This window comes from Myotis brandtii, unplaced genomic scaffold (genome assembly GCF_000412655.1).
Source record: "Myotis brandtii unplaced genomic scaffold, ASM41265v1 scaffold37, whole genome shotgun sequence".
Lineage (NCBI taxonomy): Eukaryota > Metazoa > Chordata > Mammalia > Chiroptera > Vespertilionidae > Myotis > Myotis brandtii.
Window position 1 is genome coordinate 3526694 of NW_005364225.1, and position 13313 is coordinate 3540006.

Sequence of the window (13313 nt, forward strand, 5' to 3'; positions counted from 1 at the left end):
ATCATTAATTCTTCAAATAGGTTTTCAATATCTTGCTTTCTCTCTTCTTCTGGCACCCCCATTATGCAAATGTTTATACATTCGAAGTTGTCCTAGAGGTTCCTTAAACTATCTTCATTTTTGGATTCTTTTTTCTTTTTGCTCTTCTGGTTGTTTTGTGCTTCCTCATATTTCAAATGGTTGATTCTCAGAATCCTGTACTCTACTGTTAAAGCCTTGTATTTATTCTTTATTTCTGTCAGTGTATGCTTACTTTCTGACTGGTCCTTTTCTATTTTTTTTGGAGGTTTCTAGAAGATTCTTGAGTAACCTTATAACCATGGTTTTGAACTCTATATCCAGTAGTTTGCTTTCTTCCATTTCTTTCATTTGTGACATGTTTCTTTGTCTCCACATTTTGGCTGCTTCCCTGTGTTTGTTTCTATGTATTAGGGAGAGCTGTTATGTCTCCTAGAGTTAGTAGGGTGGCCTTGTATAGTAAGTGTCCTATAAGGCCCAGTGGCTTAGCCTCCCCAGTCACCTGAGCTGGGCACTCTAGGTGCACCTTTTTGTGGGCTGTGAACAGAGTGTTATTGTAGTTGAGACTTGATTGCTTTTGGTGTCACTGGGAGGAATGGACTTCCAGGCCAATTTGCTGTGAGGACCAGCTGTGACTACAGTGGGAGAGTTGCTGTGCAAGAGACACCCCTATGGAGCAGGACATGCTTCAGTGGGGCTTTGATGCTCATTGAGTCTGCCCCTTAAGTGTTGCTTATGGATGTGTAGAGTTGTAATCTGGTATGGTCTGACATTGATCACTGGGTACAATGGCTCTTGGGTCTCTAGGGAGGTGCAAAGTCAGTTACTGCCTGGGGCTACCCAGCAGGAGCTATAGAGAGATCTTCAGATTGCTCCTATTTGTATCAGGTTTGGAAGTGCCCAGATGAAGCCCAGCTATGAAGCAAGGCAGGCTGGTGCTGGTGCCGGATCTTGGGCCTTTTATTGATAGGTTTGGGGCTCCCTGCCCCAACTGCAGCTTGTTGAGGGATTTTAGCCTGAGTAAGGACAGACCATTCCTTTGCTGAGTAAGCAAAAGCCACTGCACACAGCCTGGGTGGGGTTGTGAACTGGACGAGGCAGGGTCTCAGAAAAATCACCAGGGAGGAGCAAACAGAAATGACTGCCAGTCAGCCAGCATAGGAACAGTGATCCCTGTGAGCACCTCCGTCTGGGAGAAAGCCACCCCCGAGTTTCTGCCCCAATGCCTGACAATCCAGTTCCTTCTCATATGTGTCTGTGATCCCCAGAGCCTCACCCTGATGCTGGAACTCAGAGGAAGTGTGACATTGTAAGTTCAGTTCGTGGTGCCGGCTTTTTAAGAGAAACAGCTGGGTCTCCAGCAGCCTCTGTGTCACTGAGCCCCAATCCACACTGGTTTTTACAGACCAGTAGTTTTTACTGCCCATAGCAACTTCTTTTCCCAGCTCTGGGACCCTGGACTGGGGGTCTGGTGTGGGGCTGGGACCCCTTGTTCCTCCAGGCGCCTCCACAGAGACAATCTCCCTCCTGATTAATAAAGTGGCACATGCTGGTGCTGGACCAGTCTGCTCTGCACCTCTGCACCTCCTACCAGTCTCAGTGTGCTTTCTTCTTTACTTCTCTAGTTGTAGGACTTCCATTCAGCCAGCTTTCCAGTGGTCCTGGATGATGGTTGTTCTGTATTTTAGTTGTAATTTTGATGTGGTTGTGGGAGGCGGCGAGTACAGGCGTTTACCTATGCCACCATCTTCCTCTCTGCTGGCACACTTTTTACAACAAACTTTTTTTTTATAAGTAGAAAGGGTACACTCTAAAATAGTGATAAGTAGAATACAGTAAATAAACTAGAAAGTTTATTATTATCAAGTATTATGTACTGTACATAATTCTATCTTCTATATTCTTATACAGCTGGCAGTGCAGTGGGTTTGTTTATATAGCAGCATCACCACAAACATGTGAATAATGTGCTGTGCTATGATGTTATGACAGCTATGACATCACTTGGCAATAGGATTTTTTCAGCTCCATGTTAATCCTACTGTGGTCTGCTGTTGACTGAAATGTCATCATGTGGTGTATAACTGTCTAAGTTTTCAAAAGTCAAAAACAAAGGAAGAATTTTGAAAGCAGTAAGAGAAAGGAGAAAAATTACATACAGGGGAATCCCTCCTCATAAGACTATCAGAGGATTTCTCAACAGGAACGTTTCAAGCAAGGAGACAATGGGATATTATATTCCAAATATTGGGGCAAAACAAAACCTGCCAACCATGAATTCTATTCCTGGCAAAGCTGTCCTTTAGAGAGACAGGCTTTCCCAAACAGGAACTGAAGGAGCTCGTCACCATTAGACTTGCCTTATAAGAAATGCTAAAGGAAGTTATTTGAGTAAAAGAATGCTAATGAACATCATAAAAACATAAGAAGGTAATATAAAACTCACTGGCAATGGTAAATATATAGTCAAAGTAAGATTCTGTAATATGGTACTGGTAGTGCACAATTCACTTTGAACTCTAGTTTAAAAGTTAAAAAACAAGATGTAGTAAAAATACCCGCCCCCCATAAAAAACAAAACAAAACAAAAACAACCCAAGCTACAATAATCTGTTTTTAATTACACAAAATAAAAATATGTTAACTGTAACATGAAGAGACTAAAATGTGAGAGGGAATAGAAAAGTGTAAAGTTTAGAATTCTTTTGGAGTTAAGTTGTTATCAGTTGCAAATAGGGTGTTATAATGTTAAGTCTCATGGTAACCACAAGGTACCAAAAGACATCACACACACACACACACACACAGCAGGATGCAAAACAAGGAACAATGGGTATACAAAACAACTAGAAAAATATTAATAAAATGGCAATAGTAAGTCCTTACTTGTTAATAATCATTTTAAATGTAAATAGATAAAATTCTCCAATCAAATTCTCTATTCAGTAGAATGGCTGAATAGGTATAAAAACAAGATCCAATGATATGCTGCCCACAAGAGACTCACTTTAGCCTCAAAGACACACAAACCTGAGAATGAAGGAATGGGAAAATACATTTCAAGCAAATGGTATCCAAAAACCTCCAGGGGTAGCCAAATTTACATCAGACAAAACTGATTTTAAACTAAAAATGATAAAAAGAGACAAAGGGCATCATAAAATAATAAAGGGTACAATTCATCAATAAATTATAATTGTAAATATTTATGCACTCAACTTTGGAGCATCCAATACATATAAAGCAACAATTAACAGAAATAAAAAAAAATAAAGAAATAAACAGCAATACAATTTTGTTGGGAACTTTAATATCCCCTGCTCTCAACCATGGATCGATCATCCTGACAGAGAGGATCATTAAGGAAACAGCAGATTTAAACACAATAAGCCAAGTAGACATAACAGACATATAGAACACTCTAACATAAAGAACATCCTTGTAATACTTTCAACAATAAGGATTTAAGGAAAAAAGAGAACATCCTATCAGCAACAGCAAATACAACTTCTCAGATGTACACGGAACATTTTCTAGATTAGACCATATGTTAGGCCACAAAACAAGTCTTCGCAAATTCCAGAGGACTGACATCATACCAACTATCTTCTCTGAAATGAGAAATCAATAACTGCAGTAAAACTCAAATATTCATGGCGCTGACACACACAGAATACATAGAAATTAAACAACTGCTCACCTTAGCATGCCATGGATCAAACAACAAACTGAAGGGGAAATGTGAAAGTATCTAAGTCAAATGAAAATGGAAGCAACATACCCACATGTATGGGATGCAGCAAAAGAGGCACAAGGATGGAAGTTCATAGCAATAAATGCCTTCATTAAGACACAAGATCTCAAATAAACAACTTAACTCTACACCTTCAGTGACTACGAAAAGAAGAACTCTGAGTCCCACATGAGCAGAGGACAGCAATAATAAAGACCGGAGCAGAAATAATTGAAACAGAGGACAGGAAAACAATAGAAAAGATGAACAAAACTAAGAGTTGGTTCTTTGCAAGGATAAACAAATTTGACAACTTTTAAATAGACTAATAAAAGAGAGAGAGAGGGAACCCAAATCAACCAATTATAAATGAAAAAGAAGACATTATAGCTGACACCATAGAAATAATAAGGATCATAAGAGACTAGAAACAGAAATAAATCAACAAATTGAGAAACACTGCTGTAAGGTTTCTTCCAGTGCTAAGGTTTTAATAATCTTTAAATTAACATGGAATGCTACAACTACTAGATGACAGTTTCTAAGATTTATCCCACAAGAAACCCCTTTAATATCTGAATCATGCAGGAAGTTTAAACCACCTAATTTTAGCATTTCAATGCTCCCCCAACCCAATCTTTCTCAAAGACAAGGAAGCATATAAAGTGAGATTCTCTTCTCACCCTACTTTTATCTAACCTCCACTTCTCTGTCCTTACTCTTTTTGTCTTTCCTGAGGCTTTCCCACTTCAGATGTAGATCAATCCACTCTCTCCCTCCAGCCTGCTGTGAGCGCTCAGCTGTTCTCATTTTTAACTTCTCCCTCTTATTCCCCCAATACTAATCTCCCAGATATAGGGTGGCCAGGTGTCTAGTTTTAACTGGGACAATAAAACATTTGAGTTCAAACTTTAATACACAGCCACACCCAATTCCCCATGCGAAATCTCTCTTTATCTCCACGGCTACCATCTTGGCCCACCGTCCATTTGGACTGATGTATTTAAAACCTTCAATGGCTTCCCACTGCATTTCTATCAAACCCAAACTCCCTGAAGGACTTCAGCCATCCCCACCACCCCTCTCTCCATGTGACCTTCATTACCACTATATGTCCGTGCAGAGCACACTTGTTCCCACCTTGCCCAAACGTCACAAGGCCCAAACCACCCAGGCATCGCCTCAACAGGAAGACTGACCACAGCACCGGCCCGCGAGCCAGGTCCTCTCGGATCTGAATGCCCTGTTCACCCACTTCCACAGCTCCCCCCACCCCACCCCGGGCATGAAGGCCTGGCTGGAGGGGCTTTATCTGAACAGATAAAAAGAAAACAGTGTTGTCTAGGGGCACAGTACAGGCATGTCTCCGAGATACTGGGGGTTCAGGTTCAGACCACAATACAGCGAGTCATCATCTTTTTGCTGGTGGAGGGTCTTGCCTTCAATTTGTAAAATAAAGTGACACCTGTGAAGCACAATAAATGAAGCGCAATAAAACAAGGTACGCCTGTCTATGCAAAGGCCCTGCAGCAGAGAGCTCAACAAGAGGCGATCCAAAAAAGGGGCGCTGTGGCCGAAGAACAAAGAAGGGCACATTTGATTTTTATTTGTGCCAAATGCTATTTTAAAGCCAAGTGCTTCACATGCATCTCATCTATCCTCTAAGATAGCTACAGCTCTCATCAGCTCAATTTTACAACGGGAACTGAGGCACGGTGAGGCTGAGGAACTTGCCCCAGGTCACTTAACAGCAATGCCTTTAGTCTTCCCTTTGCATCTTCCCCCAAACTCAACAAAGTACATACACTGGAGGGAAGCTACTATACTAGAGCTAGTGAATCAAATTCATTGTGGAGTTTCTTAGTGAACAGTCGGGTGATACACTAAAACTGTCACTTTTCAGCTAGTTGTTTTCATGTCCTAAGATGTAACCATGATGAAAATGTTTTGTAAGAGTAGGTTAGTTCTCATGTTAAGAAACTGTGCCTATGTAATCAAGTTTGAGCTTAAAAAACAACTAAAAATAGCTGGTAGAAGTAATTTGAATAATGATTAAAAAATGCTATGCTGTAGTTTCCAAAATTTCTATATTTATACTCAGAAAATAAATGAATAAAGACACAGACAAGCTAACAAAATGATAAGCTAATAAGTGACAAACAACCTAATTAAAAAACGAGCAAAGGACCTGAATGGACATTTCTCAAAAGACGACATACAAATGACCATGCAAAGATGCTCAACATCTTTCTTTAGTCATCAAAGAAATGCAACTCAAAACCACAATGAGATACATTTTCACACCCACTAGGATGGCTGGGATAAAAGAGTTACATAATAAAAAGTGCTGCTGAGGATGTGGAGAAATCAGGATGCTCAGACACTGCTTGCAGGAATGAAAAACTGCAACCAACAGTCTGCAACAGTTCATTAAGCACAGAGTTACTATATGAGCCAGCAATTCCACTTATATACCCAAGAAAGCTAAATACATACATCCAAATAAATGTTTATAGCAGCATTATTTATAACTGGCCAAGAGGTGGAGCCAACCCAAATGTCCTTCAATGATGAGTAGATAACCAAAATCGTAGTATATACACACGATGGAATATTATTCAGCCATAAAAGAGAATGAATGAAGTACTGATGCAAGCTACAACTTGGATGAACATTGAAAACGTTATATTAAGTGAAAGAAGCCAGTCACAAAAGACTATATACTACATGACTCCATTCATATGAAAGTCCAGAACAAGGGAAGATACAGGGACAGAAAGTAGATTAGTACTGCTCAGGGCTGAGGGTGGAAGTGGGGTAGGGAACAAGGGGATGGTAGCTAAAGGGCACTGGGTTTCTTTTGGGGGTAATGACAATGTCCTAAAATTGACAGTGGTTGCACATATCTGTGACTATACTAAAAACCACTGAATTGTGCAGCTGAAAGGAGTGAATTGTATGGTATGTGAATTATATCCAATAAAGCTGTTTAAAAAAACGAAGAAACAAACAAAAAACCACCCAAAATCAGTATGAAAATATTCCCAAATTTACTCATAGTTAAAGGAATGCAGCTGAAAGGAGTGAATTGTACGGTATGTGCATTATATCCAATAAAGCTGTTAAAAAAAACGAAGAAACAAACAAACAAAAAACCACCCAAAATCAGTATGAAAATATTCCCAAATTTACTCATAGTTAAAGGAATGTAAGTCTAAATGATGAGACTTTATTAATCACATCTCAGCTAGTGGGAGTAAACTGGTGTAACCTTCCTGGAAGAAAATGAAGCAACATATCACCAATTAAAATACACACACCACTCACTCAGCAATTCCGCTACTAGAAAAGAGCATACCAAGATTGGCCAGGAAGGATGCTCACTGTAACACTGTTTGAAACAGCACACTGCAGAGAACCTAAATGTCCATCAATAGGGAACTGGGTGAACGAGTTATGCTGCATCGCATTGGGGAATACTATGCAGCCATGAGGAAGGATGAGGTGTGAGACCAACTAGGCAGAGAACAGTGCTTAGCATGTATGGTAATAAAAAGCATTCATACTATACACAGATTACACTTAAATTATTTTTTGGAAGGAAGCATGTGAACCTGGTAACCATTTCTGTCTTGAGACACTATACGAATGGTTGTCCCACCAGGTGAGATGAGAAACACAACAGCAGCTCTTTGGGCGGAAAGGAGTATGGCTTTTGACTGTTAAATATATTTGGGAAAAGGATTGCTGGGCTCCATGGGGAAAGTAAGACTAGTATTATATACATAATGTTTAGACTTTTAGAAATCATGTACATGTCTTAGTTTTATTCTACAATAAATTTTTTAAAATATATTTTATTGATTTTTTACAGAGAGGAAGGGAGAGGGATAGAGAGTTAGAAACACTGATGAGAGAAACATCAATCAGCTGCCTCCTGCACACTCCCTACTGGGGATGTGCCCGCAACCAAGGTACATGCCCTTGACCAGAATCGAACCTGGGACCCTTCAGTCCGCAGACCGATGCTCTATCCACTGAGCCAAACCGGCTAGGGCTCTACAATAAATTTTAAGCAACACTACACATTAGAAAAGACACAGACAAGCAAAAAGAGGAGAAGCCAAAAAGTTAACGTCTACTACCAACTACTGCTTAACTCTAACCAGTACATCATACAGTCTCTTCTTAAGAACTTTACACACGTGGGAAAGTTACTCGAGGAATCTTTATGTATTACTCAACACGAAGGGTAAGTCTGAATTTCAGTCTGCGAAAAGTCATGAGAGGGCAGAGCTAGCCTGCCAGCTTTCTCTGAAAAAGAGTCTAATAGAAAAGATACAAAAGGAAGTGAGTGCCATGCATTCAATCCCAGCTGGGCCATTCTCCTACTCGAACTAGAATGCAGATTCAACAAGGACCTACTGTGCAGCCGGTGTGTGCCGGACCCGTCACAGGCTTTATCGAAAGACCAAAGGAGGCAGGAGCCAGGTGGTGGGCTTTTCTGTCCCAGGCCCACTTTTTGGGAGGGCAGTGAGGGGTGGCTGTTTCATCACCTATACCATCTTTTGTTTTTCCTGCTTTTGAAAAAAAAATATTTTAAGAATGGCTCAAGCTTTTATTTTTCTCTTATTTCTGTTGCTGCTTAGTCTTTTTTCAGCATTTCTGGGAATTTTGCATGTTTTCTCAGTTCATGTACTCCCCCCACTGGGTGTTTATCTTTCTGAACCCTAGTGCTCGCTTTGGCAGCACATATACTCTCTCTCCTAACCCTGGTTCATCAGACCTCCTCCCCCTGCCCGCCCCCACAAACCCAAGCCAACATGCACAATTTCCTGGGTTTTCCCAGAACTCATTCAATAGGCTGGTTACTCAGCCCCACCTCTCTAATCCTTAAAACGTTAAATGTTCTCCTTTACAGTCCTCACCATACTAAGCACAGCAGCAGGTCTTGGCCTGAACTGGAAGCATTTCGTCGGGCCCTTAACGTCAACGTCAGGACAGAGGCACGCTTCAGGGAAACACACCAGGACCGGTCCATTTCATTATCACACCTGCTGCCCCAGGGATGTGGGGAGTATGCAGGTGCACAGTGGCTTAGAATCACACATCACATTTTAAAGTTTTCAGAGCTACCCCCTCCCCCCAGGAAAGAAAGAAAAGAAAGAAAAGGAAGGAAGGGAGGGAGGGAGGGAGGGAGGGAGGAAGGAAGGAAGGGAGGGAGATGTTGGTTTTTCAACTAGACCATTGGAAAAGAAAGAAAGAAAGAAAGAAAGAAAGAAAGAAAGAAAGAAAGAAAGAAAAGACCCAGAGAAGTCAATGAAGTTGCCAGAATCTACATTTCCTGCTTTCTCTTCTGGAGCCTCTCCTACTATTTCAAAATAAAAAATCTTCTACCTTAAATACTGATTCTGTTTCCTAACTTCCTAGATGTAATAACGTAACTGCAGTACAGACGCACCGCTGTGTGCCTGCCGCAGTGACCTGCCTGCCTCTGCTCCCTGGTCATTCTCTACCACATTCATATATAGATATATTTATTCATTTTATCCTGTTTATTATTATTATTTTTTAATCACGATCCCAAACCATCTTCCTTTGTTGCTGCTCTCCTTATAGTCTGGATCTCCCCACCTGGATATAAACTTCAAGTGAGCAGGGATTTATCCGTCTTATTTTTTTTTATTTTTTTATTAAATCTTTATTGTTCAGATTACATTTGTTCCTCTTTTTTCCCCCCCATAACTCCTCTCCTCCCAGTTCCCACCCCACCCTCCGCCCTCACTCCCCACCCACTGTCCTCACCCATAGGTGCACGATTTTTGTCCAGTCTCTTCCCGCATCTCCCATTCCCCTTTCCCCCGCAAGAATAGGCAGTCCATTCCCTTTCTATGTCCCTGATTCATTATAATCACCAGTTCATTCTGTACATCAGATTATTTATTAACTTGATTCTTAGATTCACTTGTTGATAGATGCATGTTTGTTGTTCACAATTTGTATCTTTCCCTTTTTCTTCTTCCTCTTCTTAAAGGATACCTTTCAGCATTTCGTATAATACTGGTTTAGTGGTGATGAACTCCTTTAGCTTTTCCTTATCTGTGAAGCTCTTTATCTGACCTTCAATTCTGAATGATAGCTTTGCTGGATAAAGTACTTGAAAACCTATTTGAAGAAATAATGGCAGAAAACTTCCCCCACCTGGCGAAAGAAATGGACTTACAGGTCCAAGAAGCGCAGAGAACCCCAAACAAAAGGAATCCAAAGAGGACCACACCAAGACACATCATAATTAAAATGCCAAGAGCAAAAGACAAAGAGAGAATCTTAAAAGCAGCAAGAGAAAGAGACTCAATTACCTACAAGGGAATACCCATACGACTGTCAGCTGATTTTCAACAGAAACTTTGCAGGCCAGAAGGGAATGGCAAGAAATATTCAAAGTGCTGAATACCAAGAACCTACAACCAAGATTACTTTATCCGTCCTATTTGTCACTGGATGCCTCTGCCTAAAACCGAGACTGGCAGTGTGGGCAGTCAAAACAAACATCTGTTCACTGAATAAGTGAACATAATATTGCATGATTTTTTACTCTACATTCCTTGAGACAACATCTGATGATGTTAAAAATTACTAGCAATTCTCACATGTAATCTCAAAAACATGAGCTGAACACAATCAAGTCTTTGAGTTGCTGAGGCAGTTTAAGTACAAACAAGTTCTTCATAGTAGTTAGGGAAGTTCTTTCCTAGTGCTGGTCACTCAGCCCCCTATCTCTCACCCTTAAAATGTTAAATGTTCTCCTTTATCAATCTCTACTTAAAAACAAATGTCAGTATCTATAGGTCTGACTGTTTCTCTGTCTGTCTGTCTATCACCATCTGCATCTAAAGCAACCCGTCATGCCACTGGTTCTTGTGTTACAACAGCTTACAACCGAGCAGCAAGTTTCCATCTAATATTTCTTTCATACACAAAACATTTTACCTAAAATAAGTAGAAAAAGGTAGTATGAAACAGAGTTATGTACATGATGGATTCTTTTCACTTTAGTAATAAGACTTTCAGTGTTTCCATTGGGGGTAAAAATTGGACTATAAAATTATCTGAGTAAGTTGTTCCCAAATTTCCAATGCCCTCTTCTGCAGAAATCTAAGCCCAACCCATGTTTATCTGCTCAAATTTGTTACGGCCCTGCCAGGTCTATGGAGAAAGCCCACCCTATTAGAACAGCCCACGTGACTGAACCAAGGATGGGTTACCAAGCCAAAGGCAATCATGTACAGATGGAACATTAAGGGAGAAACTGCTTTGAAACTGGCTCGGTACAAACTATGCCCAAGAAAGGAGCTTAAAACTGGATGTAAGCACCCTGAACCCCTCAGATTCCTCTTTTTGGGGAAGCATCAGTGCTAAGTAGTCAGAGCAGGCTGTATCCCAAATGGCAGTGAGCCGTTGTCCTGGCTACAGATGAGACCTGCTCTCCTGAACCATGCCACATTCTCTCGCATCCTTGCCCAGACTCCCGTTACTAAACATCACCCGGGCACGTGTCTTCCTTGCACCATACAGCATACATTCATCCACCCACAGACCCTGAAATATAAACCGCCTAACTTTACATGAAACAGGGGAAACCATTTTCTCCATAATCTGAAAACACGAACAAGTCCCTGCAGAAAAGAATGTCAAAAGTATGGCTGTTCTCGAATAACAATGAGGGCATTCAAAAAATAAAAGAACCGCTACGTGCAATTCAGTGGTATCATTGGAAAGTAACCTTAATTCCTGTTTCTTTGACCGCGGGTATCTATCTTACTCTATAAACAAGAAGAAACCTCCTCTCCCTCCACCACGCGATAATAATGGATAAGATTAGAGCATGGACCAGTCATGTCTGCAAAATGTATGCAGTGGTTCTTTAATAAAGTTAAGCCAGCAATTACACCAGTAAAATATGTCTTTGGTTCCGTAATTCAGTTCAAACAACATGTGTGCATATCTGCTATGTATCGGGCATCGTGTTAGGAGCTAGGATGAATAAATCATTATACCACTTCCAAGGAACTCAGATGGAGACTAAAAAAAAGTAGAGAAGAAAAGATATACTGAATCCAATGTGGTAAGTCCTATAAAAGTGACAGGCACCTCATGTGCTAAGTAATATCGCTGGCAGCCTCCACTTTTTCCTGAAATACACATCATACAGGAGTTCGCCAAAGGAAGATGTTATTTTCCTTTTGGGATTGGTGCCAATTAAACTGGGCGAAATAGCACCAAACAAACTGGTAAACAGTATGTTCAAAAAACATGTGTTTCAACAATCAGAAACATCCGTGCTACTCTAATAGAAAATATTAAGCATCATGTCCTATACAAATTCAACATGTTACATAAGGGTTTTCAAGATTCAAAGAAGATTCAAACACTTCCCATAACTGTTATAGTATCACAGTTATGGGAAGTGTTAGACACTGAACAACAAAAATTGTTTATAAAACCGTATTATCTGATCTTGTTAGGAAAAAAAATTTGAGGCCATGCTGTCTTTTTTTTTTTTCCTCTCAATAAATTTCCCTGAGCTAGAGGGGCATTCAAAATCCTCCCACCAACTCTGCAGCTGTCCTCAAAGCACTGTGCTGATCTTTAACAACTTCACAGTTGATGTCAGCAGTGGTATATCTTGGCTAAAAAGTGTTTTTTAAAGTTAAGGCCACACCACAGTTTTCAGGATATTCAGCAGTACAGAATTAGAGTTAATAAAGGTCAACAGGAAAAGACACCTATGAATTTAATAAACTATTTTAAGAAAACCCTCCTACAGCTGCCCAACAATAACCATTATTACATTTTGGGGAAATCTATCTAGTCTTCCCCTCCAATTAAAATGAGTCCGTAGAATTACTGAACCTGAAATAAAAGTATATCCTATGTTCAGCCAGCAACCAGTAGGAAAAAGGCACAGATAACGAAAAAACACAGAGGTAAACTAACAATATGAACTCCCTGGAGCACTGGTACACCCCCGAGAATAAAACTCTACAAAGTTGAACAACAATGTGAATGTACCTATTGCCACTGAATTCCATACTTTAAAATGGCTAACATCATAAATATTATGTTATTTTTCCACAGTGAAAAAAACAAGCCTCGCCCCCACCCCTCCACCCCCCTCCAAAAAAAAAAAAAAAAAATCCAACAAGCCAGGGCTTGGTCCATTTTGTATCCTTAGCATCTTCTAGTAGAACATGTCAGCACATTAGAGACACTCAATAAATATTTGGTGACTAAAACTAGGGTCTAGGGATAGGATCTGTGTACCTTTCCCCTAGTTTCTACCTCAGTCAACTCTGAAGAATAAGGATAATAAAAAGATAACCTAAATATTGCTTACAAGAAACCGATGGCTTACTACTGATATTTAAGACATCAACCTGGTTCCTGTATCTTCCCAGCTAGTGAACTCAGAATTCCAAGGAGAAATCCATTGGTCCCAAACTAAAAGCACAGGGAAAATGTCTCAACAAGTGTTTCAACAGGGAAGGATGGGGGTTGGGAG

General features: G+C 40.3%; 1 protein-coding gene across 1 annotated transcript in view; it reads right to left on the minus strand.

Annotated features, from left to right (window-relative positions):
- Positions 1-13313, minus strand: part of TMEM123 (transmembrane protein 123) — a gene marked incomplete at its 5' end in the record, with an annotated part of 53360 nt that overhangs the window by 36277 nt on the left and 3770 nt on the right. The window lies entirely within an intron of this gene.